At 37.1% G+C, this 24789-nt stretch overlaps 2 long non-coding RNA genes across 2 annotated transcripts in view; one reads left to right on the top strand and one right to left on the bottom strand.

Annotated features, from left to right (window-relative positions):
• LOC133049294 (uncharacterized) overlaps positions 1 to 24789 on the bottom strand; it is a 122870-nt gene that overhangs the window by 23628 nt on the left and 74453 nt on the right. The window lies entirely within an intron of this gene.
• On the top strand, positions 3630 to 24026 carry LOC133049531 (uncharacterized). The gene is made up of 3 exons (XR_009691353.1): positions 3630 to 3959; positions 10281 to 10381; positions 23973 to 24026. It is a non-coding gene; the product is annotated as an uncharacterized LOC133049531 (long non-coding RNA).

The following is a 24789-nucleotide window of genomic DNA, read 5'->3' as shown; positions in this document are numbered from 1 at the left end:
AAAAAAAAAACACATGACTCAGAGCCTAATATTTTTCACAAACAAAGACAGCATTCCAAATTAAGAATTTCTGGGCATACTAGGAAACAAAAATAAGAAAAGGGAACAGAAATAAGATCCATAGATGACCTAAATGCTGAAGCTATTAGGCCCAGGTCAGAATTTCACTAGAGAACAATAATCTACAAATAAGAATCACATACAAATTCTGAGGTTGAAAAATATGACTCAATAAACTAACAATGCAATTTAAAGTACATTTATAATACATTTAAAAATTTAAGTTTGTTTATAATAAAAGACATGAAATACTTAAGAATAAATTTAACAATATATGTGCAAGACTCCTATGCTGAAAATTACAAAGACAAAGATCAAAATAAATAAATAGAGGTAGAGATATGACACAATCATAGATAGCAAAATTCAGTATTTTTAAAATGTCAATTCTTCCCAAACTGATCAACAGATTCACCAGAATTCCAACCAAAATCCCAACAGACTTTTTAGAAATTGAAACACCAATTGTAAAATTTATATTAAAATGCAAAAAAAAAAAAAAAAAAAAAACCCACAAAAACTTGGAATGGCCAAAACAATAATGGGAAAAAAAAAAAAGTTGGGTAAGTTGGCACATGGATACTTCATGCTTATCAAGGGAAGTGAATAGACTCAGAAAATTAGTTGATTTTTGACCAAGATGCAAAGGTGATATCCAGTAGAGGAAAGGAGAATCTTTTCAACAAATGCTGTTGGAATAACTGGATTCTTATGTTTTAAAAATAAAGGTATCATCCCCTATTGTTATATTAATACCATATAGAAAAATAAGCTTCAGTGCATTCTAGGCCTAAATGTAATATACTGTGAATATTAAAAAGATAGTAAGAGGGCTTTATTTACAACTTTATGCTAGGGAACTTTAGTATTTGGACAATATGTATAAATTCCTAGAAAAATACAACCTACAACAACTTTTCTTCAAAATGTTATTAAGAAAATGAAAGACAGGTTACAAACTGGAATAAAAATATTCACAACACACATTTTGACCAAAAAAAAAAAAAGTATACAGAGGAAGGAGAACGGAGAGGTATTATTCAAAGGGTACAAAGTTTGCTAAACACAATCACTATGTCTTAGAACTCTATTGTACAGTATAGTCCCTACAGTTAACAATGCTATATGGAAATTTGCTAAGAGGGTAGAGCTTATGCTAAGTGTTTTTATCACTTAATAATAAAAATTGAAAGCAGGAGGAAATTTTTAGAGGTGATGGGTCTATTTATGACATACATTGTGGAGAGTTTTGTGGATGGATACTTAACTCCAAACTTACTAAGTTCTATACACATACATGTATACATATAGGTGTTTACATAAACACTACTGCTTTGTTTGCCAATCATATTTCAACAAAGCAAAAAGATGTGTATGTAGTATGCAAGTAACTCCTAAAACTTAATTACAAGGAAACAAACTCAAATTTTAAAATGGGCAAAGTCTTTAACATACTTCACAAAAATGACACTATATATCCATTCAAATGGCTAAAACTAAAAACAATCTCAACTGTTGCCATGTGATTGACAGATTCATCATTCTGTGAAACTAAAGGAAAGATAAAGAGGCAGATGCAAGTAGATGAATTGGTGGGAAGATGAGAGAATTCTTGGCGAGGCTCACAATTCTTTTTCCAATAAGGATGAGGCAAGTCACTAGTTGAGGAGAAAGTTAGTGATTCCAAAAGTGTATAGAAAGAATGAGATACTTCGTTTAAAGCGAGCAAAATAACTACAGAAAAGAGTAGGAGAGACCATTTGATGAGGTCACATTAGTCCACCCAATTATTAAGCTGCCTGGGTACAAGCACAGAAAAGATAAACGTGTGAATTCATTTATGATCTGGGTTTTGCCAGGAAAGCAGAAGTCAGGGACAAATAGTTGAGGGTATTCACAGGGAACTGGCTTTAATGCCATTATTTGTGAATATATACATATAGCCAGAATTAATTAATAAATAATTCTTTACTATGAAGCACTATGCTAGGGCAAGTTACTAGTATAATGATGGCAAAACTAAGCATCATCTCAATTTAAAGTTGGTTATATATGAGACACAGGGACGACTGGAATGTACCAAAAGTTAAAATAAGCAGCTAAATGCAATATTTCCAAAACTGAACCACAGAATGAACTTACTCCTTATTCTACACATTCCATTTGAGGTCTAAAATCTATTTTGCTGTCTTCCTAATCAGGCTTTCCATTTATTTGCTTTAGCTCTGACCTTTTCGTGGTCTTTATCTAATTTATCTAAAGGAAGGCTAATGTTTAAATATTAAGTGTTTCCATTACTTCCCACTCCATCTTGCCTCCTTCTCACACTACTGGTGATGAGTCTTCAATGATTCTGTGGTATTGCCCACTTTTTGGAATAAAAAATTTTGGGGCTTTTCACATAAATATAGTATCAAGGTACTCCTCAACCCACAACTGCTCTCTTTACAACATCTACAAACAAAACCATGAAAAGGTTTTACCCCAAAATCGTAAAATGCAGGCTATCTTTCTTGTATTCCCCAATCTGTTTCTCTCAGTATAACTGCTGCAAAGTCTCTATTGCTCTGGCTTGCACAAGTACTTAGTTTTTATGTAGGCTGCAGACTGGGAAGAATTCTGAAATACAAAGTTAAAAGTGTTTACCAAAGCTGAAGAAATTTCTTGGAAGAACTGAGTACCTTGCATCTGACACTTTCAGAAACAGTTTGGGTGGGTACAGTTTCACACAGATTTTATTTTTGCAACCTACTTGGTTGTTTCCATGTTGCATCACAAAACAAAGGCAGTGAACTCTCACGAGTTTACCACGGTCCGTCTATTAAGTGGTTTATATTAAGTGCAACTCTGACTCGTAATGCTGTTCCTTTCAAACACTTTGCACGGACAGCCTTACTTTAGCTAAAATTTGATAAAGACCAAGAACACACCATAAAACACGGAATATAAAGTGTTTCTGACAGGGAAAAATAAAGCGAATTAACTCCTTAAATTCTTAAGCACTGCTAAAAGACCAAAAGACATGCTTCTTTACATAAGCGCTTTTATGTTCCTCACGAATAGTGTATCTGCCTGCGTTCCTTTTTCCTAGAGACACCCCTACCGCATCAGGAATGGTGCTTAAAGACACAGTGGGTGGGTCAAGCCGGTTCAGGAAGACATTTAGAAGGAAAGGCTGGGCCCAACCCAGCATTGGGACCGCGCCCAGCAGGCATTTGGCTCACATAATACTCAAGAGGAAAATACAGCTCGAGTTTTTACCTCATATACCATTAATTTTCCACAAAGATTTCCAGAAACCTGACTCACAGCCAAAAACTCAAACCCTGTGGGCGGAAAGAAAAAAAAAAAACCTACTACGCCACCATTTCCGCCTTGCCGGGCCAGCAAACGTGCAAAGATGGAGAAAGACGTACGCGCTGCGCGTACGTCCTCACAATGCGCAAGCGCACGGCCCCCCCCCCCCCCCCCCCCCCCGCCCCGCCACCTCGCGCTCCCGGCGAGGCGCGCGCACCAGAAATCAGCCCCCAACTAGCGCCGCCCGGGGCTTCCGCCCCGAGGCCTGACGGTCGCCGTTCGGTTCCGGTTCTAACCCCGCCCTCACGCGGGAACCCTCCAGAAGTCTTAATATCCGGGACCAGAGGCTGGCGCCAGCGCGCACTTCCGGCGACAGACACAGAGGAAAGAACCTGGTGACGCTTCTTCCCTTCTACCATGCCTCCCAGGCTCCGGCTCTCGGTGCGGCAGCGCCATCTGGTGTTGAATCTCTCGCTGCTCGCAGAGGGGGCACGCGCCTTTCTCCCGGAACCTTCCAGAGAAAATGTGACCTAGCCTTTCGTCACTCGCCCTCGCAAAGGGAGAGACCCGAGGTTTCGCCCTGCCGAGTTCTCACGTAGGAGGTACTTTGTAGGACTTCGTAGCGGAAGCGACTTGTACGTGTTAGCTATAAATACCCAAGATGGAGAGGAAGCTGAGTTCTTTTTCTAGTTTTAAGTCCAGAAAAACAAAACAAAACTTTTTTTGTTTGTTTCCTCATGACTTGTTCCTGAATGCCTGTCAGGCATTTTTCTCAGTTATCAAATCATTAGTCCCAAGAGACAAGAGTCCACTATTTCTCTCTTGGGTGGGAAGATGGCACAGACCTCGTGGCTTAGACTGCTCTGTGCTATAAAAGCTTTTGCTTCCTTTAGGTTATTAAAGCTGTGTTGTAAAAACATGCAGCATGTGTCTGGAGCCCTTGAGGAAGTGGGGAATTTGGTGGGTAATTTGCTATAAAAACAGGCTAAAGAGATTTCAGAAAGGTAGTTTCAGGAACACCCATGGTGTATGTAGGTTTGTTTACGTGGCGTGTTTCTATGAGATTAACCAGAGAGAAAAGGTCATTTCTCCCAAGTCAGGAAAATCAACGTTAAGTTCTCCCTGGATAATGCTTGGAAACCTCGATTTTTCTGGAAGTCTGTAGGCCTGATGATATATATGTAGCTAGTATTGGGTGGTTCTTACTGCTTTATTGGAATGGTGTGGTAACCGAGTATGGGAGTACTAGTGAAAGCTGGTGAAGGAAGTTTCCTATAGACTTCAGCTCCCACTGACTAGACTGCTCCACTGGGCGTTTCTCCTACTCGTGGTCTCAAGCTCGAGGACCCATTAGATGTCCCTGGAAGGCTTATTAAACCAGATTGGCCTTAAACCCCAAAGTTTTTAACTGGGAACGTCAGGGAGTAGAATTCTATTGGGTTGTCGAAAATGTTCCTTCCTGTTTTCCATTAAGATGTTAAGGAACATCCTGAATGAATTTTTTTTGCCAATCTAATATGATTATAACTGTGATAAATTCTCTGGTGATAGTTAATACTTAGATCCTTGGTACTAGGATCACACCTGCAATAATTTGGAGTTCAGGGTTACTTTGTCAGCACATGCAGTCATGCTCTTAATGGTTGGATGCTGATGATACGGAAACCGGAGAAATCCATTGTTGAAAAGGAATGAACTAAGCACTAGATCCAGAAAATTCCACGTAAATGAATATTCACAGTTAAAGCGCTGCTGCACATAAATGTGTTCTGTAAATTATAATGTGATAGAGGGTGCTGTGATACCAGGTATATTAAATATTTCAATGATTTTTGGTGGAATTTCTGCCCTTCCCATTAGCTATTAAAAGTCAGTAAATAAGAAATGACTAGAATTAAGGACAAAGTTGCTATACCGTAATGTTCTCATTTTACTTTTTGGTAGACACCTGGGTTTTGCGAAGTCCTTTTGCATCTTTTCAGATTCTTTTGTTTTTCTAAATCCTCTACCAACCCTATTCCACCCATATTGTGCTGTTTATTCAATACAAATGTACACAGTGTTTTCATTTGTAAACATGGTCATCTCATTTGTGAAAATGGCTTACTTAATCTTGTTTGCAGGCTTTTTCTGTTTGGTTAATTCTGTCAAATCGTGACTATGCACTGCATTTACTTTCAGTGAAAAAAGTGTGCTGTGCACTGTGAGGTTTATCTTTGCACATAATTGAAGTACAAATATTTTTGGAGAGGTTTTTATGTTCATAGCTGAAATTATTTCTAAAACTTTAAAAAAGTTTAGAATGTTTGCTCTGATGTAACTGACCTTATTATGAAAAATAACTGATATATCCTTTATTTGAAAATTAATATTGATTAAATATCAATGATTAAAGATCTTTAATTTTGGTTAAAGATCAATAAGGACTTCCCTGGTGACTCCGATGGTAAAGGATCTGCCTGCAATGCTGAAGACACAGGTTGGATCCCTGAATTGGAAAGATCCCCTGTAGAAGGGAATGGCAACCCACTCAAGTGTTCTTGCCTGGAGAATCCTGTGAATAGAGGAGCCTGGCCAGCTACTGTCCATAGGGTCTCAAAGAGTGGGACAGGACTGAGTGACTAACACTTTCGCTTGAAAAGATCAGTGAAGACAACTGAAATGCTACTTTGGCAATAATTAAGTATAGTTTTTATGAGTAAAAAGCTATTTTAATAATGGCCTTGAAGTAAATAAAGGAATAAATTCATTGTGAGCACACTGCATAAAAAACTTATTGATACAGCATAGTTTCATGAAAAAGGACTAAGGCTATTGCTCTGGAGTAGACTGGTGAGGAGAAGGAAATGGCAACCCACTCCAGTGTTCTTGCCTGGAAAATTCCATGGACAGAGGAGGCTATTCTAATACTAAGAATTCAACAAGACTTAAATTGTTTTAATATATATTGTACTGTACAACTGTTAGTCTGTCTTCAGTTACACAAAAAATAAATGATGACCCTTAGGGTTTTAAAAACATAGTTTAAATGATAGCTAACTCAAATAAATTTTCCAAAGCAGAACCAACATTTTCATACAATGAAATAGCCAGTAAATCTCAAAATGTAGATCCCAGCATGACTTCAGCATCACTTGGGAATTTATTAGAAATAAAGATTCTAGAGCTGAACCTCGACCCTAATGAGTCAGAAACTGAGGGGGGAGCCCAAGTTTTTTTTTGTTGTTGTTGTTGTTTTTTTTTTTTTTTTTTTTAGAGCCCAAGTTTTAAAATGTAAAAATCAGTGTTTTTTTTCCCTAAGTTCTTCAAGCTAGCCTGATGGGTGTCAAAATCTGAGAACCACAGAATTAGATAAGATATTGAAAGTTTAAACAAAAATTCAAGCCTCTTGGAATTAAGAAATAACCATAGTGTCTAAAAGGGAACAAAGACTACAGAAACAGATTTCTCTGACTGTTATCAAATACTGTGAAACTCCTCTGTGCTAGACGCTTGAGGATTATTAGTGAACAAAGGGGTAGAAATACAGTTCTCACTGAGTTTTCATTTTAATGGAATTATATAATGCTGCTCTAAAAATATTCTAGCTAGATTTTTTTATTCTATGAGCCAGACTTTTATTAAATAATTTAGAAAATGAAAAAGGAGAAATCAAAAGGAAGACTACAGTAAAGATAAAAGCAATAATAGTAAAAGTGTTAGAAAATGGGGAGGAAAAGGTAAAGAAAGCACAAAATAGTAAATGTGGAACATCCCATAAAGATTAGAAGTGATGGAGGAGTTACAGAAAACATGTTAAATGTGTACATATAATTTATCACTATCAAATTTGAAAATCATGAAATGGATGATTTCTAGGAAAATAAAAAACTACTTAAAAATCTAACAGTATTCTACCAATAACATAAAAAAATTTTTTAAAGTTATCCAGGTAATTACTTCCCCCAGCAAAGGATCCAGTTCTAGGTACTACTGGCGAAATCTTTTATCCTTAAGAGAAATAAGTAGAACCACATATAGAACATAAAGAAAATATAGAAGGCTACCCATTTCATTTTTTTTACTTTTAAAAAATTTTTAATTGAAAGATAACTGCTTTACAGAATTTTTTTTTTCTGTCGAGCATCAACATAAATCAGCCGTAGCTGATTATACATGTGTCCCCTTCCTCTTGAGCCTCCCTCTCATCTCCCTCCCCATCCCACCTCCCCATTTCATTTTACTAAGCAAATAAAATCAGCCTACTAAATCCTTGGGAAAAAAGCATGAAAATTATATACCTGCTCTCACTTACGATTATGTATATACATAATGTATTAGCACATAGATTTAGTAGTTTATTAAAAGAATAATTTACCATGGCCTGAAAGGGTCTGTTGTTTGACAGTTTGTGTTACTTTTCACAAATACTCATTCTCTGTTCCCCACACTGCTGAAGGAGTTTATTTCTGTACCTCATTGATGCTGTGCTTAACCATGTGACTTGCTTTGGCCAGTGGAATCTGAATGGTTGTCACATTTGCCATTTTTAAGCACAAGCATTAAGAACAGGTGCATGATTCACTCAGTCTCTCTGTATTACCCCCTCTGCTATGATTACTGTTGCTCCTTCAGCCTGGACTCAGGGAGAAAACAATGGAGCATACCTACAGTCAACCTGCAGGCTGTAACAGAGCTTGCAGTCCACTGCCTTAATATAATGTGGTTTGGGTTGTTTTTTTTGTTGTTACTGAAGCAGAAACTAATAAAGATGTTTCAGTATCAAGAAATGTATTGATATCACATTGTATCAATAGGTAAAATAAGAAAATCCTGTATAATTGTATTCATTATGTTTACAAAAGTCATTTGGAAAAATTCCATACTTAATTCTTAAATATTTTTCCAAAAGCATAACTTAGAAGGCTAATTCCTTTGTATGTTAGGATGTCTATTTCAAACCAACACCCATTTTCACTTTGTTTAAAAGTAAAATACTGTCATTCCCTTAAAAGTGGGATACATAGGGAATTCTGCTCTCACCAATTTTACATTGAAATGTCCTGCAGATTCAAGAGAATGTAATAGGAATGTAGTGGGTGAGAGAAAGTATTATTAACAGAAGATATGCTAGTTTAACTTGGAAGTTGAAATGACTTACTGAAGATGGTTCATGATGCCTGTTGGGAGAACACACCCTTGCTGCTGTTTACTAACTGAGGGACTCTGGGCAAAACTAATCCTCTCCTTTCTTTACTATCTTCACTTAAAAACTTGAGAGAAAGATACTAGCTCTTAATATCAGAATTCAGATAAAGGGTTTTGTTGACTGTGATACTCTGTCTTTAGTTAATATTAGGTTCATTTTTATAGTCTGACTTATTTCTGAAGCCCCGTATTTGGAGATAACCATGTTTCTTCCTCAGAAATGTACATGACACAACTGTGGCTGTGGAACTTTCCCAGACACAGGCTTCTTAACTAGTGAAGGAAGAGCCATCAAAAGTAATAACAAATGAAGGTTAATACTGTCATATTTGCAGTGAAGACTGGCATTTTGCACAATATAATGGACTTTCAGTATATCAGATTTCTTAACAGGGAAATTCATAAAGAAATGGAAGTTGTAAAATCAAGATGATGCTTTCTTGTTCTTGTGGAATAATAATGGTTAGGTATTCGTAAAGGATGCTGTCAATGTTTATTCATCCCCTTCCTGCCTCCCTTATCTTTTTCTTTCTGTACTTTTAATTTCTCACTTATTTGTTCCCATTATGGAAATTTCTTACAAAAATAATTTTAAATATTCTGGGTTTATGGGTCTGTCAACTTCCACATGCTTACGTCATATTGCTTGGTAATGAGTTAGATATTTTAGAGTCCTACTTCTTACTTGAAGTAGACATTTGGTGATTGATCATGTGAAAAGAGAAACAGACTTATCAAAGCGACACCCAGCTAGATGAAATCATCCTACCTCTCATTCAGGTCTGTAAGGCACCACTGAGTACATAAGTTAACATGAGATAAGATATCTTGTGTAAATAAATCCTTAATGTTGCTCCTTTAGCCATAGATATCAGTGTATAAATTAGGATACTATGTTGCTCTTTTAGAACCTTAAATAATCTGAACTTGATACTTTAAAATTCAGACTTGACTTTAGGCATTTTACTGACTTGTGATTATTTCCAAGAAATGATTATTTCCAAGTAGCATAGTAATTCTCTGCAAATCCTGGGGGGCGGGGGGGGGGGGGGAGTCTCCTTTTGAAATTTCACATAATATTCTACAAAAATGTTTTGAGACCTGTAGCCATTAGTTTTATGATGAGCTTATTCAAGGAAGTGATTTCTTGCTTTTTTGAAGCTTATGAATTCAAATTCTTCATAAGATTTACTATTTTATTATTTGGTGTACTTTCTTCAGCATGGTCATTGGCTCATTTATCTTCGTAATCCTAGTACTGGCCCTGTTTGTACTATATACTGGGTTCTCTGGAAATATTTTTTTGAACTGCTATTATGTTCTTATTGGAAACTCAAAATGGGATGCTTTGGGAAGGTTCTTTATACTGTTATGTCTTATTTCCCCCAAAGAGCACCTACATTTCTCAGCTGAAAGAAGTCTCATTTAAGCACAAAGCATGACATTCAGATACACCTTAACTTTGGCAGGATTTGAGTATAATTGGAATACAGTAAAGCTAGAGAATAGAGGAGTTAAGGTACTTCAGAATACCATGTAATTGGTGTTATGGACTAACTGTGTTCTCCGTGAAATCATATACTGGAGCACTAACACCCAGTGTGAGTGTTAGGTGGTGAGGCCTTTGGGAGGTAATTAGGTTTAGATGAGGTCATGATGGTGGAGTCCCCATAATGGGATTAGTGCACATAAAAAAAGAGGAAGAGACACCAGAGCCTCTTCTCTCTGCCATACAGGGACACAGGAAGAAGAAAACCTTCTATGAACATAGAAGAGAGCCCTCACCAAGAACCAAACCTGCTGATGCCTTGATCTTGGACTTCCAGCCTCCAGAACTGTGAGAAATTCATGTCTGTTGTTTAAACCACCCAGTCTATGGTATTTTATTCTATAAGCCTGAGTTATATGTGGGTATTCTTTTCATGTTCTGGGAGCTTGATATAAACTATTAAAAAGACAATCACTGACATTGTAGGCAGTATCCTGAGATGGTATCTATTTATTTACATGTCTACTCAACTGCACCATAATGTAACATTTTTGAAAGTATTTTATATATAAATTTTTCTCTAACAGAACTTTACCTTGGTTTACAAACTTAAATTCAAATTTATCTTTAAAAATGTCAGAACAGTGTCTCTATAGACTGTTTCAAAGCATAACATCTTAGGGAAACAGAGGAAATTATTTTAAAGGGAAAAGGATTAGCGTTCAAAAGAAGAAAGGCCTGGGTTGGTTTGTTTTTTCCATGGAATCTAGTTGACTGAAAAAAATGGGAAATGCCACCTGAAAATGTGGGAGAATTGTACACAATAAATCTTGGGAATATTGGACCACAAGAAAGGGGTCCTTTCCTGCATCATAAAAATTTTTGCCAGGTGAAACTGAACAAATCATGGCATCAACAACCCTGAGAGAACCAACCCTTTTAGAGAGTATGTAAGTAAAGAATCATTTTGTGTACACACACTATCCACCATTTAAAAATTCTTAAAATCCCTAATTACTGGTCTTAAATATTAATATATATGTATTTCAGAATCAGGTAAGTTTTAGCTTTTTATTTTTACCCTTTGGTTAGAATGAAAAGATTTGGAAATACCAAATCAGAGTCCTTCAAGTAAAGCCCCACACGATTTAAAGCAGCTCCTGTTTGGTTTGAGTTCTTCCCGTCTCTCTTGCAGCCTGTTGATAACAGTCCCACAGGCTTGCACTCTCTGTGTGGATGGCATATTCTTCTCAGGGCCTTCAGTGCAGTCATCAGTAAGCTTTGGAAAAGTGTTATTTCTCTTCAAGGCCACTGTTGATGCCACTGCATTACAAAGTGCTTAAGAATCTTGTCTTTGTGTTACCTTCTTGCCTCCTTAACCTTTTTCAGTTTCTTCTTTGATTTTGCTATAGAAGTTCATAGGTTTGTAAAGTTATTAATCCAAATAACTTGGAAGGATTTACTTTGAGGGAGGGGTCTGGATTTCTGACAGATGTTAGCTTTGCACAAGGACTAAATCCTGAATGTTGTTAATTTAGATTAAAAAAGAAAAAATGATCTATAGGATTTAGAGTTCAAAGTGAAAAGTAAAAGTCGCTCAGTCCTGTCCGACTCTTTGTGACCCCATGGACTAGTCCATGGAATTCTCCAGGCCAGAATACTGGAGTGGGTAGCCTATCCCTTCTCCAGGGGATCTTCCCAACCCAGGGATCGAACCCAGGTCTCCCACATTGCAGACGGATTCTTTACCAGCTGAGCCACAAAAGCCTTTGCAAAAAACCTGAACATTTTTTTTTGACACACTGATAAAAAATTATTTACTGAATTATTTTGTTTGTTCTACAACTGTTTGCTCCCAGATTGAAGGTGTTTTCCTTTGAGAATGTGTATGTAGTCCTTGTGATTACTGCCAGAAATACTTTTGTCTCTATATCTATTATAGAATGTACCACAATTCTTACACCTTCTCTTAACTGCCTAGATAGAGACTAAGTACAAGAGATTATAGTACAGGTTAAGCCACTAGCACAGTTTCTGTCATTTCTGAAGACCTGTATAAGAAAAGATTTTCCCCTTTCAGTGTAATCATATCACTTCATTTTATGATAAATATTCTGTCCTTTGTTTTAAGGTGGCTCTCACTTTCATTTATGTGGAACCTGCAAAGGAGAGCTGTGGAAGCTCATATTATCATGGGCATGGTGAATAGAGCCAGAACTCCCATGCCTCATGAGAATTATTAGTCAAAGTAACGTAGGAGAAGTGAGAAATTTGCCAGGTCAGTGACACCTGGTTTCCCAACTGGGCGTCATTAATACAGTTAGGCGCTAGAAGGGGCACTGCCCTCAGGTACTACCTGTTACTAGGCAATCCTTACAGTATCCGAAATTCCATCCATCCACAGTCTGTTTCTCATCTCCTGTAGCTTATAGCAGGCCTGCAGTCACTTACCACATTATATAGGTTCTAGCGTGTACATTGAATAATTTTGTATTTTGTTTTCAGTTTTCAGCTTCTTCTCAGTTGTCTAATTTGATGGTTCAGTAATTTCTTATTCTTCTGCATCTGAAGTAAGCCATTGAGTGCCCTTCCAGTATTCCCACAGTGCATTTCTTGTGCTTTACTGCACTAATCAGCTTTTCCCCAAACTTTATTTAAGCGTCACTTGGTCACCGTTTAAAGATTTATTGCTGAAGCAGAATGCTTACACCCTGCCTGCTACCTACACCAACCACTAATATTTTTTGCTCCAAGAAATAAGTACAGAGACTTAACTTTTAAATAAAACTTCTAACAAATATTCTGGTAAGAATAATAAACACAAAATAAGATTGAAAATGGCTAAATTGTAACTGGAGAGCACAGTGAAAAATGAGGACATCTTTGTGAAAACCATGATTAGTGACCCAGGGAAAATCAGATGAGTGTAGATAATAAACAGTATAGCAAAATACTATACAAAAAAGATGTTCGTGACTCAGATCACCACGATGGTGTGATCACTTACCTAGAGCCAGACATCCTGGAATGCAAAGTCAAGTGGGCCTTAGGAAGTATCACTACTAACAAAGCTAGTGGAGGTGATGGAATTCCAGTTGAGCTATTTCGAATCCTAAAAGATGATGCTGTGAAAGTGCTGCCCTCAATAGGCCAGCAAATTTGGAAAACTCAGCAGTGGCCACAGGACTGGAAAAGATCAGTTTTCATTCTAGTACCAAAGAAAGGCAATGCCAAAGAATGCTCAAGCTACTGCACAGTTGCACTTGTTTCACATACTAGCAAAGTAATGCTCAAAATTCTCCAAGCCAGCTTTCAACAGTACATGAACCGTGAAATTCTAGATAAAAGGCAGAGGAACCAGAGATCAAATTGCTAACATACATTGGATCATCGAAAAAGCAAGAAAAACATCTATTTCTGCTTTATTAACTTTGCCAAAGGCTTTGACTGAATAGATCACAATAAACTCTGGAGAATTCCTCAAGAGATGGGAATACCAGACCACGTTACCTGTCTCCTGAGAAATCTGTATTCAAGTCAAGAAGCAACAGTTAGAACTGGACATGGAACAACAGACTGGTTCCAAATTGGGAAAGGAGTATGTCAAAGCTGTATATTGTCACCCTGATTATTTAACTTCTATGTGGAGTACATCACGAGAAACACTGGACTGGATGAAGCACAAGCTGGAATCAAGATTGCCAGGAGAAATATCAGCTACCTCAGATACGCAGATGACACCACCCTCATGAAGAAACTAAAGAGCCTCTTGATGAAAGTGAAAGAGGAGAGTGAAAAAGTTGGCTTAAAACCCAGCATTCAGAAAACTAAGATCATGGCATCTGGTCCCATCACTTCATGGCAAATAGATTGGGGAAACAATGGAAGCAATGAGAGGCTTTATTTTTGGGGGCTCCAAAATCACTGCAGATGGTGACCACAGCCATGAAATTAAAAGACGTTTGCCCCTTGGAAGAAAAGTTATGACCAACTTAGACAGCATATTAAAAAGCAGAGACATTACTTTGTGCCAACAAAGATTCATCTAGTCAAAGCTATGGTTTTCCAGTAGTCATGAATGGATGTGAGTGTTGGACTATAAAGAAAGCTGAGCTCTGAAGAACTGACGCTTTTGAACTGTGGGGTTGGAGAAGACTCTTGAGAGTCCCTTGGACTGCAAGGAGATCCAACCAGACAATCCTAAAGAAAATCAGTCCTGAATATTCTTTGGAAGGACTGATGCTAAAGCTGAAACTCCAGTACTTTGGCCACCTCATGTGAATACCCTGATGCTGGGAAAGATTGAAGGCAGGGGGAGAAGGGGAACAACAGAGGATGAGATGGTTGGATGGCATCACCAACTCAATGGACATGAGTTTGAGCAGACTCCGGGAGTTGGTGATGGACAGGGAAGACTGGTATGCTGCAGTCCATGGGGTTTCAAAGAGTTGGACACGACTGAGCAACTGAACTGAACTATGGCAAAATATAACCTAAGTGACAGTATGTAAAACTTCATGAGGTGGAATCAGCTACAGACTATAATCAACAGGAGAATTAAAGCTTGGTAATACTTAGGTTAAAGAATATGGAATTTCATAGAAATAGTGGTCAAAAGGGAAAATGACCAAGCTATAATTGATAAAACTTAATATGGACAAATCAAGGAATCAGATCTTCATTTAATTTATATAGAAAAGTGATAGCAATAGATCATTTCAGAAAAATTGAAATGAAAAAGGACAAAAGTGAAAATGGCTAATTGCATTGTGTAGAGAATTGATCTGTTGGCTAAATTAGCTTAATAAAATTTGCTCTGACATATTTTTTTCATCAAAATCAGCATACTTCTGACTGAAATACTTGTACTTACTAACACAGGGTCAGAACATCCCCAGTGTCAGGATAGCTGGGTCAAACGCTCTGTGCACATTTCCTGTTGGGAGTCCCTCTTCTCTTGAAATTACTGATGCTTCTCTTAGAAGTCTGTGTATAGGGCCATGCATCACTAACTGTTAATAAAATGTTAAAATGTGTTTATGAGTTTGCATTTCTTTAGGAAATGAGATTATTTTTAAAGATATTGTTATTTAGGAATTTTCTGATTTGCCCATCACTTGAATGAATATTTGAGGTATTTTAAAGCATAAGGTGTTAGGAAGAAAATGCTTGGGAAACTAAACCAACTTTGTTGAACAGACATTATATTATTAATATATTAATAGTATATTATAAGAGGCGTTATTCCTGAGTAGTTGTTCCCAGTCTCTTTGCAGTATGGAATCTTTTATCATGATGTGTGTTTTTATGGGGACTCCTGCCATCTTGCTTTCATACTTACAGTAAATGATTATAAAGACAAAGAGAGGAATCTTGGGCTTGCAGAGAGGGTAGTAAATAGGTATGAAAAACCTTGGTTGAACTTTAGAAATGCCAGTGTTGAGTGAGGGCCTGATTCGGTATCAGTGATAGGTAAACTACCATGTAGCTCACTGGGGCCAAATGACTTTTGTAAAGTTCTGTAAGGTGATTCGCACACTTCTGGGACAATTATTTGTAATAAAACTCTAGAAAAAAGAGCTTTGAAGCTTTTCTTGAATATTTCCTAGGGATAGCAAGCATTTAATAGAAGTAGTATATACCAGAGGTAAGCTATCAACTAATTTCACTTGTTATCCAGTCTAGTTTTGGTGTGGGGTCCCCTGTCTGAACAGGGCTGCTATCCAGCAGCAGGCACTAAGTGATTTTAAGAATTAGTTTCTTGGGTTGTTGAATATATCAGAAAGTCCCAGCATATGAATGGGGAGATTAGAGAGTGAATACACTAAATCTATCAGTTCAGTTCAGTCGCTCACTTGTATTCAACTCTTTGTGACCCCGTGGTCTGCAGCATGCCAGGATTCCATGTCCATCACCAACTCCTGAAGCTTGCTCAAGCTCATGTCCGTCGAGTTGGTGATGGCATCCAACCATCTCATCCTCTTTTGTCCCCTTCTGTTTAGTATATTTGTAAGGCCTGAACACAATTTGTAGAATTTATATGTAGCTATATATTTATCCAAGGGAGATTTGTTAACATATTTCAAAAATATTTATTAATGTATATATACATACACACAGTTATACATATGTGTATATGGTGTGTGTGTGTGTTTATCCACCTAGTGATGATGTATTGTTCCCTAATTACAGTATAGTTGCTTTCATATATGTCTGTATAAAATTCAGAATAAACTGAAGAAGAAATATATTTGAGCTTTACTTTTGGACAGAATTATTCTAATGACTTATTAAGCTAAGGAATTGAGATTTCCTATATATCTACCTTATCGTTGTTTTAACTACCAATAACCAGTACTGTGTTAATAGAAATCATCTTAATAGAAATCACAGTTATAACTGGGTAAGAGAAAGTGAATATGGGAACTTCCCTTTTGGTGAACTAGTCATTCTGGTTTAACTGAGTGTAAACAGCACCAGGCACTAATAATTGAGTAAGAGTTAGTTTCTTGAGTTGTTGAATATATCAGAAAGCTCCTGAAAGACTTAAGAACCTCGGCTTCTAAGAATAAAAGAAAACAACAAAAACTCATGCTTCATGAAAAAGCTCATGGGTGAACAGATCAGGAACATAAGCTATTAGTAATACTAACTTAACTATCTAAAGGATTTAGAAAAAGCAGCCCTGGGTGGACAACCCAAAAAGGCTGCTGAAGCATCCAATGTGTCAGGTAAAGAGACAGTATCTGAAGGTAACACAGCAGGTCTTCCCACCCAGCAGGTCCTAAAGTCAGTTACTTACGAATCTTGATCTTCTCTGTTTGACAGAAGCATGCTTGCCTTTTCATCTCAGATCCTAATCCTCATTGTTGTGCATGCAAATAAATCTGTTTTACATTATTTAGAAAAACATCTTATTTAGCATTAGGTCTAGAAATTTTACATATTGAAGGTGGGGAGAATATTAAGTTATATACATGATATATTAAATGGCTGACAAATATATTAAATAATCTTGTATATGATGTTATATCAATGTTATTCTTTGTCAAAAAGCAAGAAGAGCAAGGTAAGCTTTAGTGCTGCTTCCCATTCATATCTCACTGATAAAATGTAAAATGGTCAAATACTTTGAAGAACAGTTTGATAGTATTAAATATGACCACGTGTGCATGCGTGCTAAGTCACGTCAGCTGTGTTCGATTCTTTGCAACCCCATGGACTGTATCTCACCAGTTGCCTCTGTCCGTGGGATTCTCCAGGCAAGAATACTGGAACGGATTGCCATTTCCTCTTCCAGAGGATCTTTCAGACCCTGGGATCGAACCCACATCTCTTGCATCTCCTGCATTGGCAGGTGGATTCTTTACTACTAACATCACCTGGGAAGCCCTAAATATGACCATTCAGTTCAGTTCAGTGTCTCAGTTGTGTCCAACTCTTTGCAACCCCATGGACTGCAGCACGCCAGGCCTTCCTGTCCATCACCAACTCCCAGAGTTTACTCAAACTCATGTCCATTGAGTTGGTGATGCCATCCAACCATCTCATCCTCTGTCATCCCCTTCTCCTTCTGCCCTCAGTCTTTCCCAGCATCAGGGACTTTTCCAGCGAGTCAGTTCTTTACATGAGGTGGTCAAAGTGTTAGAGTTTCAGCTTCAGCATCAGTCCTTCCAATGACTGTAAATATATATAAATTTCATGACATGAGGAGCTCATGCAAATTAATAAGAAAAACACCATTTCCAGGAAGCCTTCCCTGAATCCCCTGTCTGGGCTGATTAGGTAAATTATTTATGATTAAAGAAGAGTCTATGTTTAAAAATAGGAGGACATTTTGAGGATTTAATACCTTTACATGATAATTAAGTCATGAAGTTAGAGGAAAGTGGCATTAAATGAGAAAGTGAATAGAAGGCAATTTCAGCGTATAGAGGTAACATCTCAATTAGAAGAGGAAGATTTTTAAAAAGTCTGTATCAGTCAGGAAATGATAATTACAGCAAATATTTCATCACAAATTTAAAATTTAATGGATTTACATTATTTGACTTTTGAACTATAATATACAGTATTCATTATACCAATTATTTTTGTGCTGTATTTATTTTGGTTATGATAAAATGGGAACAATAAATTATCAACTAAACTTTGAGGCAGAAATATTAATTTTCCTTTTGATTTAAGACATTATAATACAGATAAATAAATAGAGTTACTCTGCTTTATGTTAAAAATTTGCTATCCAAAGAAAAAAAACAAACATGTGGCTGGTTTTTTCTAAGCACAAGTTTAATGTAAAGAATATTCTGTTTTATTGGCTCTTTAAGCTAGGCTTCCCTCTAGCTGCATCAATAAAGAGATTTGTGAAGAGTATGGGACAGGAAGTGACAGTTTCTAAAATCCATCTATCCATTCTCAAGTGAATGTTATATTATTTGAGGATATGATTTTTCTATCAATTGGATGGTAATACCCTTGATCTTGGCACAAAATAAGTAAAATTTTGGATTGTATCAAGATACCAATAGATTTAAACTTATAACTAATGTTACTAATTTTATGTCCATATAAAAGCTTACTAATGACCTCTCTCTCACACTTTTCTGAACCAGAGTATTATAATATATTAAGAGGGAATGTAGAGGAGCCATACTTCAAACACTTATAAGAAGCATTCCTATGTAATTATGTAATAACTCATCACTAGATGAATTATTTTTTCTTCACTTTTGCCCTTATCTAATTTGTTTCCAAAATGTTTACTGAAATTCCTTCATAATGCATATCTTTCTTCCTTATTAAACCATAGGCTGTCGACTTAATTTAAGGGAATGCTGCTGACTTAGATTCCTATAGAAAAGTTTCATAGAGGGGCAGCTGTGGGAAAACATAATCCCAGATCTTCCTCCTCCTGCACTTTGAGAATCTGTTACCTCACACATACTGAGTCCTCCATTAAAAGCAAGGGTTATAAAGCCATGGTTGGAAAAAAAAAAAAAAAAAAAACATCATGCTGGGTTTTGTTCAGGATTTGTTTTGGAATTTTCTTTGAAGCTTTAATTGAAAGATCTTTAGAGAGACATGGCTCAAAGGAGGATATATAAATACTGTCTGCTACTGCTCCTGTGGTAGTAAATGATGTGCTCCCATTAGTTTCTGCTTCTTAACATCATTCATGATGCTCCTCCAGGCATCTAGAGACTTGGAGGCCTTGCACTGCACCTTGCTCTTGGTATCCCTAAGGGGGAATCCTTTGGTAGAGGTTCCGGTCCCCACAGATTGGCAGAATTTCCAGTCTCGTGTCTGATAGCTCCTTCTGTGCACTTTTTGAAGTTTCTGGGCATTTAACAGATACATAGGGGAAGACATCTGCTTCTCTCTGAAGAGCTGAGATTCCATTCTGATGAGTATTATGCATTAAGGAATGACAAGTAGAATTACCTTCATTTTTGGTTGGCTTGGCAATTAAAATTCATATTACATCCTGTCACAATTACCCAGGTGAGAAACTTTTCACAAAATGAACCAAATTCTTTCAACCCCTAAAATCTTTATCACAAATTCAACTTATTTTAGGGTTATTTTGCTTTTGAGAATGAACAAAATTTCTAATGTATTTGTAGTTAAAAATTAAGTGTGGTAGCTGTCTATAGTGCTTGTATCTTTCTGCATATTTTATATTATTTATTAGTTATACAACTCAGATACTGAGCTTGCTCCCCAGTCAGAGAGACCTGGGCTGTGTTCCTTGTTTATACTGTACCACATTCTTGCCCACTGTTGCCAGCAGTAATTTTGTGTTCAGGTTCGCTAACTCTCAAACAGAAACTTGAATAGATTCTAATGCAGGGAGTGGTACGTTATACCCTTTCCCTCTTTTCATGAGAGAAAGATGCTATGCAGGAGTCTAGAAATGAGACTGGTCTATAGCATGTGCCTTCCAGTCACAGAAATAATCCGCTCACCTCTTGCAGTGTGACTGTGTTGTGAGAAGGATAAAATTTAAGAAGACCTAGAAATATTCTTCTGGGAATTAAGAGCATGGGAGCTTATGAGAACAGGGAAGGTAAAAAACCCAGTGCATAGATGGTTGAAAAAGAAAATAACAAGAGGGCATATTAGACCATTGACTGGAGCGTCTTAAGTCAGCAGCCTGCTGGGATACCTCACAGCCTAGGAAATATTAATTAAATTTAACAGCATAAACAGAGATAAATTTTTGTATATTTGCTCAAATAAACAAGCAAAGTGAAATATCTCATTTTTGGTTCCCTTGCCTGCAGAGTAATATCCTAATCTTCAGTTTTCAGTTGTCCCTAGCTTATCTTTCTGGATGCTAGGTTTTCTTTCATATAATGCGACTTCTTTAAATGGCTCTGGGTTATAAACCGCTTCTCTAAATACCTTCTCTACTATTTTCTAAGTGTAAACTTTAATGTACTAAATGATCCAGGACATATATTCCATTTCTACCTTATTGTAACAAAGAATCATGGCTTTGTAGCTTCTGTTCTCTATTCCTTTAGGTCTCTATAGTGAAAAGTGATGGTTATGGGGGTTCCAGTTCTAATTACAAGAATAATCTAGGCTACTACAGCCCCAGTCAACCCTTGAGAAGCCTAAATAAGGCATTTATGTAAGAAACAGCTCATTAACCATAAATGTTAAAAGTATAAAGTACAATCTGTATCTATATATAAAAAAAAGTGTTAACATTTAAATTCACATAAAAATTAGAGTTCTCTGGGAAATGTGTGCTTAAGTGAAGTATCTGCTACTGTACCTGCCAACCTATTTACTTATAAATCTTAAGTGAATGTCTGGGAGGTCAGTACTTCATTGGATCCATGCTTTATATACACAGTAAGTCCTAAAGAGGAGTTTCCCAGGTGGCACTAGTGGTAAAGCATCTGCCTGCCAGTGCACAAGATGCAGGAGACATGGGTTCAATCCCTGGGTCAGAAAGATGCCCTGGAGAAGGAAATGACACCCCACTCCAGGATTCTTGCCTGGAAAATTCCATGGACAGAGGAGCCTGGCAGGCCACAGACCCACAGGGCCACAAAGAGTCAGACACGACTGAGTGATTGGGCACAGAGCACAAGTCCTAAGGGGAGCATACTGGTCAGTTTATTATATTGAATAAATAATATGTATTTTAAGAGTTTCAAAAAATACTTTGAGATATATTTTATTTTTCTTTATTTTTCATATTTTTTCTAAGGGAGTTTTTTTCTTTTGTCCCCTATAATAAAAATCTTGTAGACAAAGTATTCAGATTAGCAATTTTAGCCTCTCTTTCTAAGGTAACACCAAATTAAAGGGAAAATTTTGCCTCTTGATCCTTTGCCTATGTTTTTGCTTCATGGTCAGAATGCCCTGCAGTAGCACAACAGAAAGAAAAAAAAAGAAAAAAAACTTTGAAGGGATCTGAGCCTAGAAAGATTTTAGATAGCACTTATCAAACAGCTACAAAAATATGTAACACCTTGTAGAATTTTTATATGAAAAAGAAAACCAACAGGATGAAAGGATTCTAATGCTAACTTTTGAACTAACATGAAATAAATTCAGTTTCATGGAATTACAAACCATTTCCACAATTAAATAGATTGCACTTAGTTTTGGTTCACGTTTATTAATTTTCTCTCCCCATCTAGTCTGGAAAAGCTTTGAAGGGAGGAACCCTATTTTATAAAAGATAAAGATACCAAATAATGAAATTAATTTATATATGTGGCAAATGGAAATCTGTCACGTTATAATTATGCATCCTATAGTTTATCTTGAGGTAAGCAAACAAAACAACACATACATGAGTTAATTCTACTCAGTAATAGCAATTTTATTTCACCAAAACAAGAGGTTAAAGTCGGTTTTCCCCTGAGCCCTTTAGGAAAAAATAGAGTATTTATTCCACTATAAAAATTACAAAACATTTACTAAAGTCCCTGTAAGACTAGTGGCTGAAAAATCTGTGCTGTCTTCATGTATACAAAAAGCCTTGGTTTTCCTGCTCTTCATGTACACAAAAACCCTTGGTTTTCCTGAAAGTCCCTACACGTCTCTGATAACAATTATGGCAACAGATATTAAGGTTTTGTTGGGCATGCTTTGAAGTAAATAGGTATTCTGAGACATCTGGAGAAAAAGAAGATAATCTATGAATTGTGCATTATAGGAATATTAAATATAACTGAAGTAGATTGTTCTTTTATTAGTTCAACTTAGGAAACTGGATTCAGAAAATATCTATATTTAGGACACCCTCTGGCCTGGCTTTTTACCTTTCTCTTAGCACCAGTGTTCTGGAACCCTGCTTTTAGGCATCTGTTTCCCAAAGCATATTGTATATAACATTGGTGGGCAAGAACAATAGTTTTATTATATATCTAATCACAAACTGGAATCAAGATTTCTGGGAGAAATAGCAACAACCTCAGATATACAGATGAAACAATTCGAATGGCAGAAAGCGAAGAGGAACTAAAGAGCCTCTTGATGAGGGTACAGGAGGAGAGTGAAAAAGCTGGCTTAAAACTCAGCGTTCAAAAAACTAAGATCATGGCGTCCGGTCCCATCACTTAAAGGCAAATAGAAGGGGAAAAGTTGGAGGCAGTTACAGATTTCCTTTGCTTGGGCTCTAAAGTCATGTGGGATGGTGACTGCAGCCATGAAATTAGAAGATGACTGCTTCTTAGAGGAAAACTGACAAACCTAGACACTGTGTTAAAAAGCAAAGACATAAAAAAAAAAAAAAAAAAAGACATCACTTTGCCAACAAAGGTCCATATAGTCAAGGCTATGGTCTTTCCAGTAGTCACATACTGTTGCGAGAGCTGGGCAATAAAGAAGGCAGAGCGGCGAAGAACTGGTGCTTTTGAACTGTGGTGTTGAAGACTTGAGAGTGCCTGGGACAGCAAGGAGACGAAACCAGTCAATCTTACAGGAAATCAACCCTGAATGCTCATTGGAAGGACTGATGCTGAAGCTGAAACTTCGATGCTTTGGCCACGTTATGTGAATAGCGACTCATTGGAAAAAACCCTGATGCTGGGCAAGATTGAAGGCAAAAGGAAAAGAGGGATGAGATGGTTGGATGGCATTAATGATGCAATGGTCATGAACTTGAGCAAACTGCAGGAGATGGTGAGTGACAGGGAGGCCTGGTGTGCTGCAGCTCATGGGATCATGAAGAGTTGGACACTACCTGATGACTGCATAACAACAAAATATGCCTTAGAGTGACAAACTTCAGCACAGCTTGATGAATTTGGTTGAATCTTTTTCTTTAAAGGCATTTATAAAAAACATTTTAGGATTTTATTATCTTTTAATGCTTTAATAGCTGAATTGAAACCATTAGCTGTCTGATGGCACCTAGATGTACTGATCTTTAAATTAGTTCTTTCAAGTTCTCACTTCAGTTCAGTTGCTCAGTCGTGTCTGACTTTTTGCCACCCCATGGATTGAAACACACCAGACTTCCCTGTCCATCACCAACTCCCAGAGCTTGCTCAGACTCATGTCCATGGAGTTGGTGATACCATCCAACCATATCGTCCTCTGTCATCCCCTTCTCTTCCTCCCTTCAGACTTTCCCAGCATCAGGGTCTTTTCCTGTGAATCAGTTTTTTGCATCAGGTGGCCAAAGGATTGGAGCTTCAGCTTCATCATCAGTCCTGCCAATGAATATTTAGGACTGATTTCCTTTAGGATTGACTGGTTTGATCTCCTTGTTGTCCAAGGGACTCTCAAGAGTCTTCTCCAATACTGCAGTTTGAAAGCTTCCAAGTTCTTTTATTCAATAAAAGCAACACCTAGCATCTCTGAAGGATTTAACATTTTACAAAAGTCCTTTCAAATATATTTTATCATTAATTCTTATCACTGTCCTGACTAGTATGCATAATTATTTCCATTTCTTTAATTGCAGACACTGATTCTTGATTAACTGATTTGCATTAAGTATGACAAGTGTGTGCAGCACAGACCTTGGATTCAAACTAAACTGAATCAAGTCCACCTACAGGATATTTGGTCATGATGCTGGCAGTCATGATGGTGACAGCCTCTACTCTACAGAAAAATAAGCTCAGAGTAAGATGGGCAGAGATCTCTTCAAGAAAATTAGACATACCAAGGGAACATTTCATGCAAAGATGGGCTCAATAAAGGACAGAAATGGTATGGACCTAATAGAAGCAGAAGATAGTAAGAAGAGGTGGCAAGAATACACAGAAGAACTATACAAAAAAGATCTTCATGACCCAGATAATCAGGATGGTGTGATCACCAACCTAGAGCCAGACATCCTGGAATGCTAAGTCAAGTGGTCCTTAGGAAGCGTCACTATGAACAAAGCTAGTGGAGGTAATGGAATTCCAGTTGAGCTATTTCAAATCCTAAAAGATGATGTTGTGAAAGTGCACTCAGTATGCCAGCAAATTTGGAAAACTCAGGAGTGGCCACAGGACTAGAAAAGGTCAGTTTTCATTCCAATCCCAAAGAAAGGCAGTGCCAAAGAATGCGCAAACTATTCCACAATTGCACTTATCTCACACACTAGTAAAGTAATGCTCAAAATTCTCCAAGCCAGGTTTCAATAGTATGTGAACTGTGAACTTCCAGATGTTCAACTGGATTTAGAAAAGGCAGAAGAATCAGAGATCAAATTTCCAACATCCATTGGATCGTCGAAAAAGCCAGAGAGTTCCAGAAAAATATCAACTTCTGCTTTATTGACTATGCCA

This window comes from Dama dama, chromosome 30 (assembly GCF_033118175.1).
Source record: "Dama dama isolate Ldn47 chromosome 30, ASM3311817v1, whole genome shotgun sequence".
Classification (NCBI taxonomy): Eukaryota; Metazoa; Chordata; class Mammalia; order Artiodactyla; family Cervidae; genus Dama; species Dama dama.
This window is presented reverse-complemented; position numbering and strand designations above follow the sequence as displayed.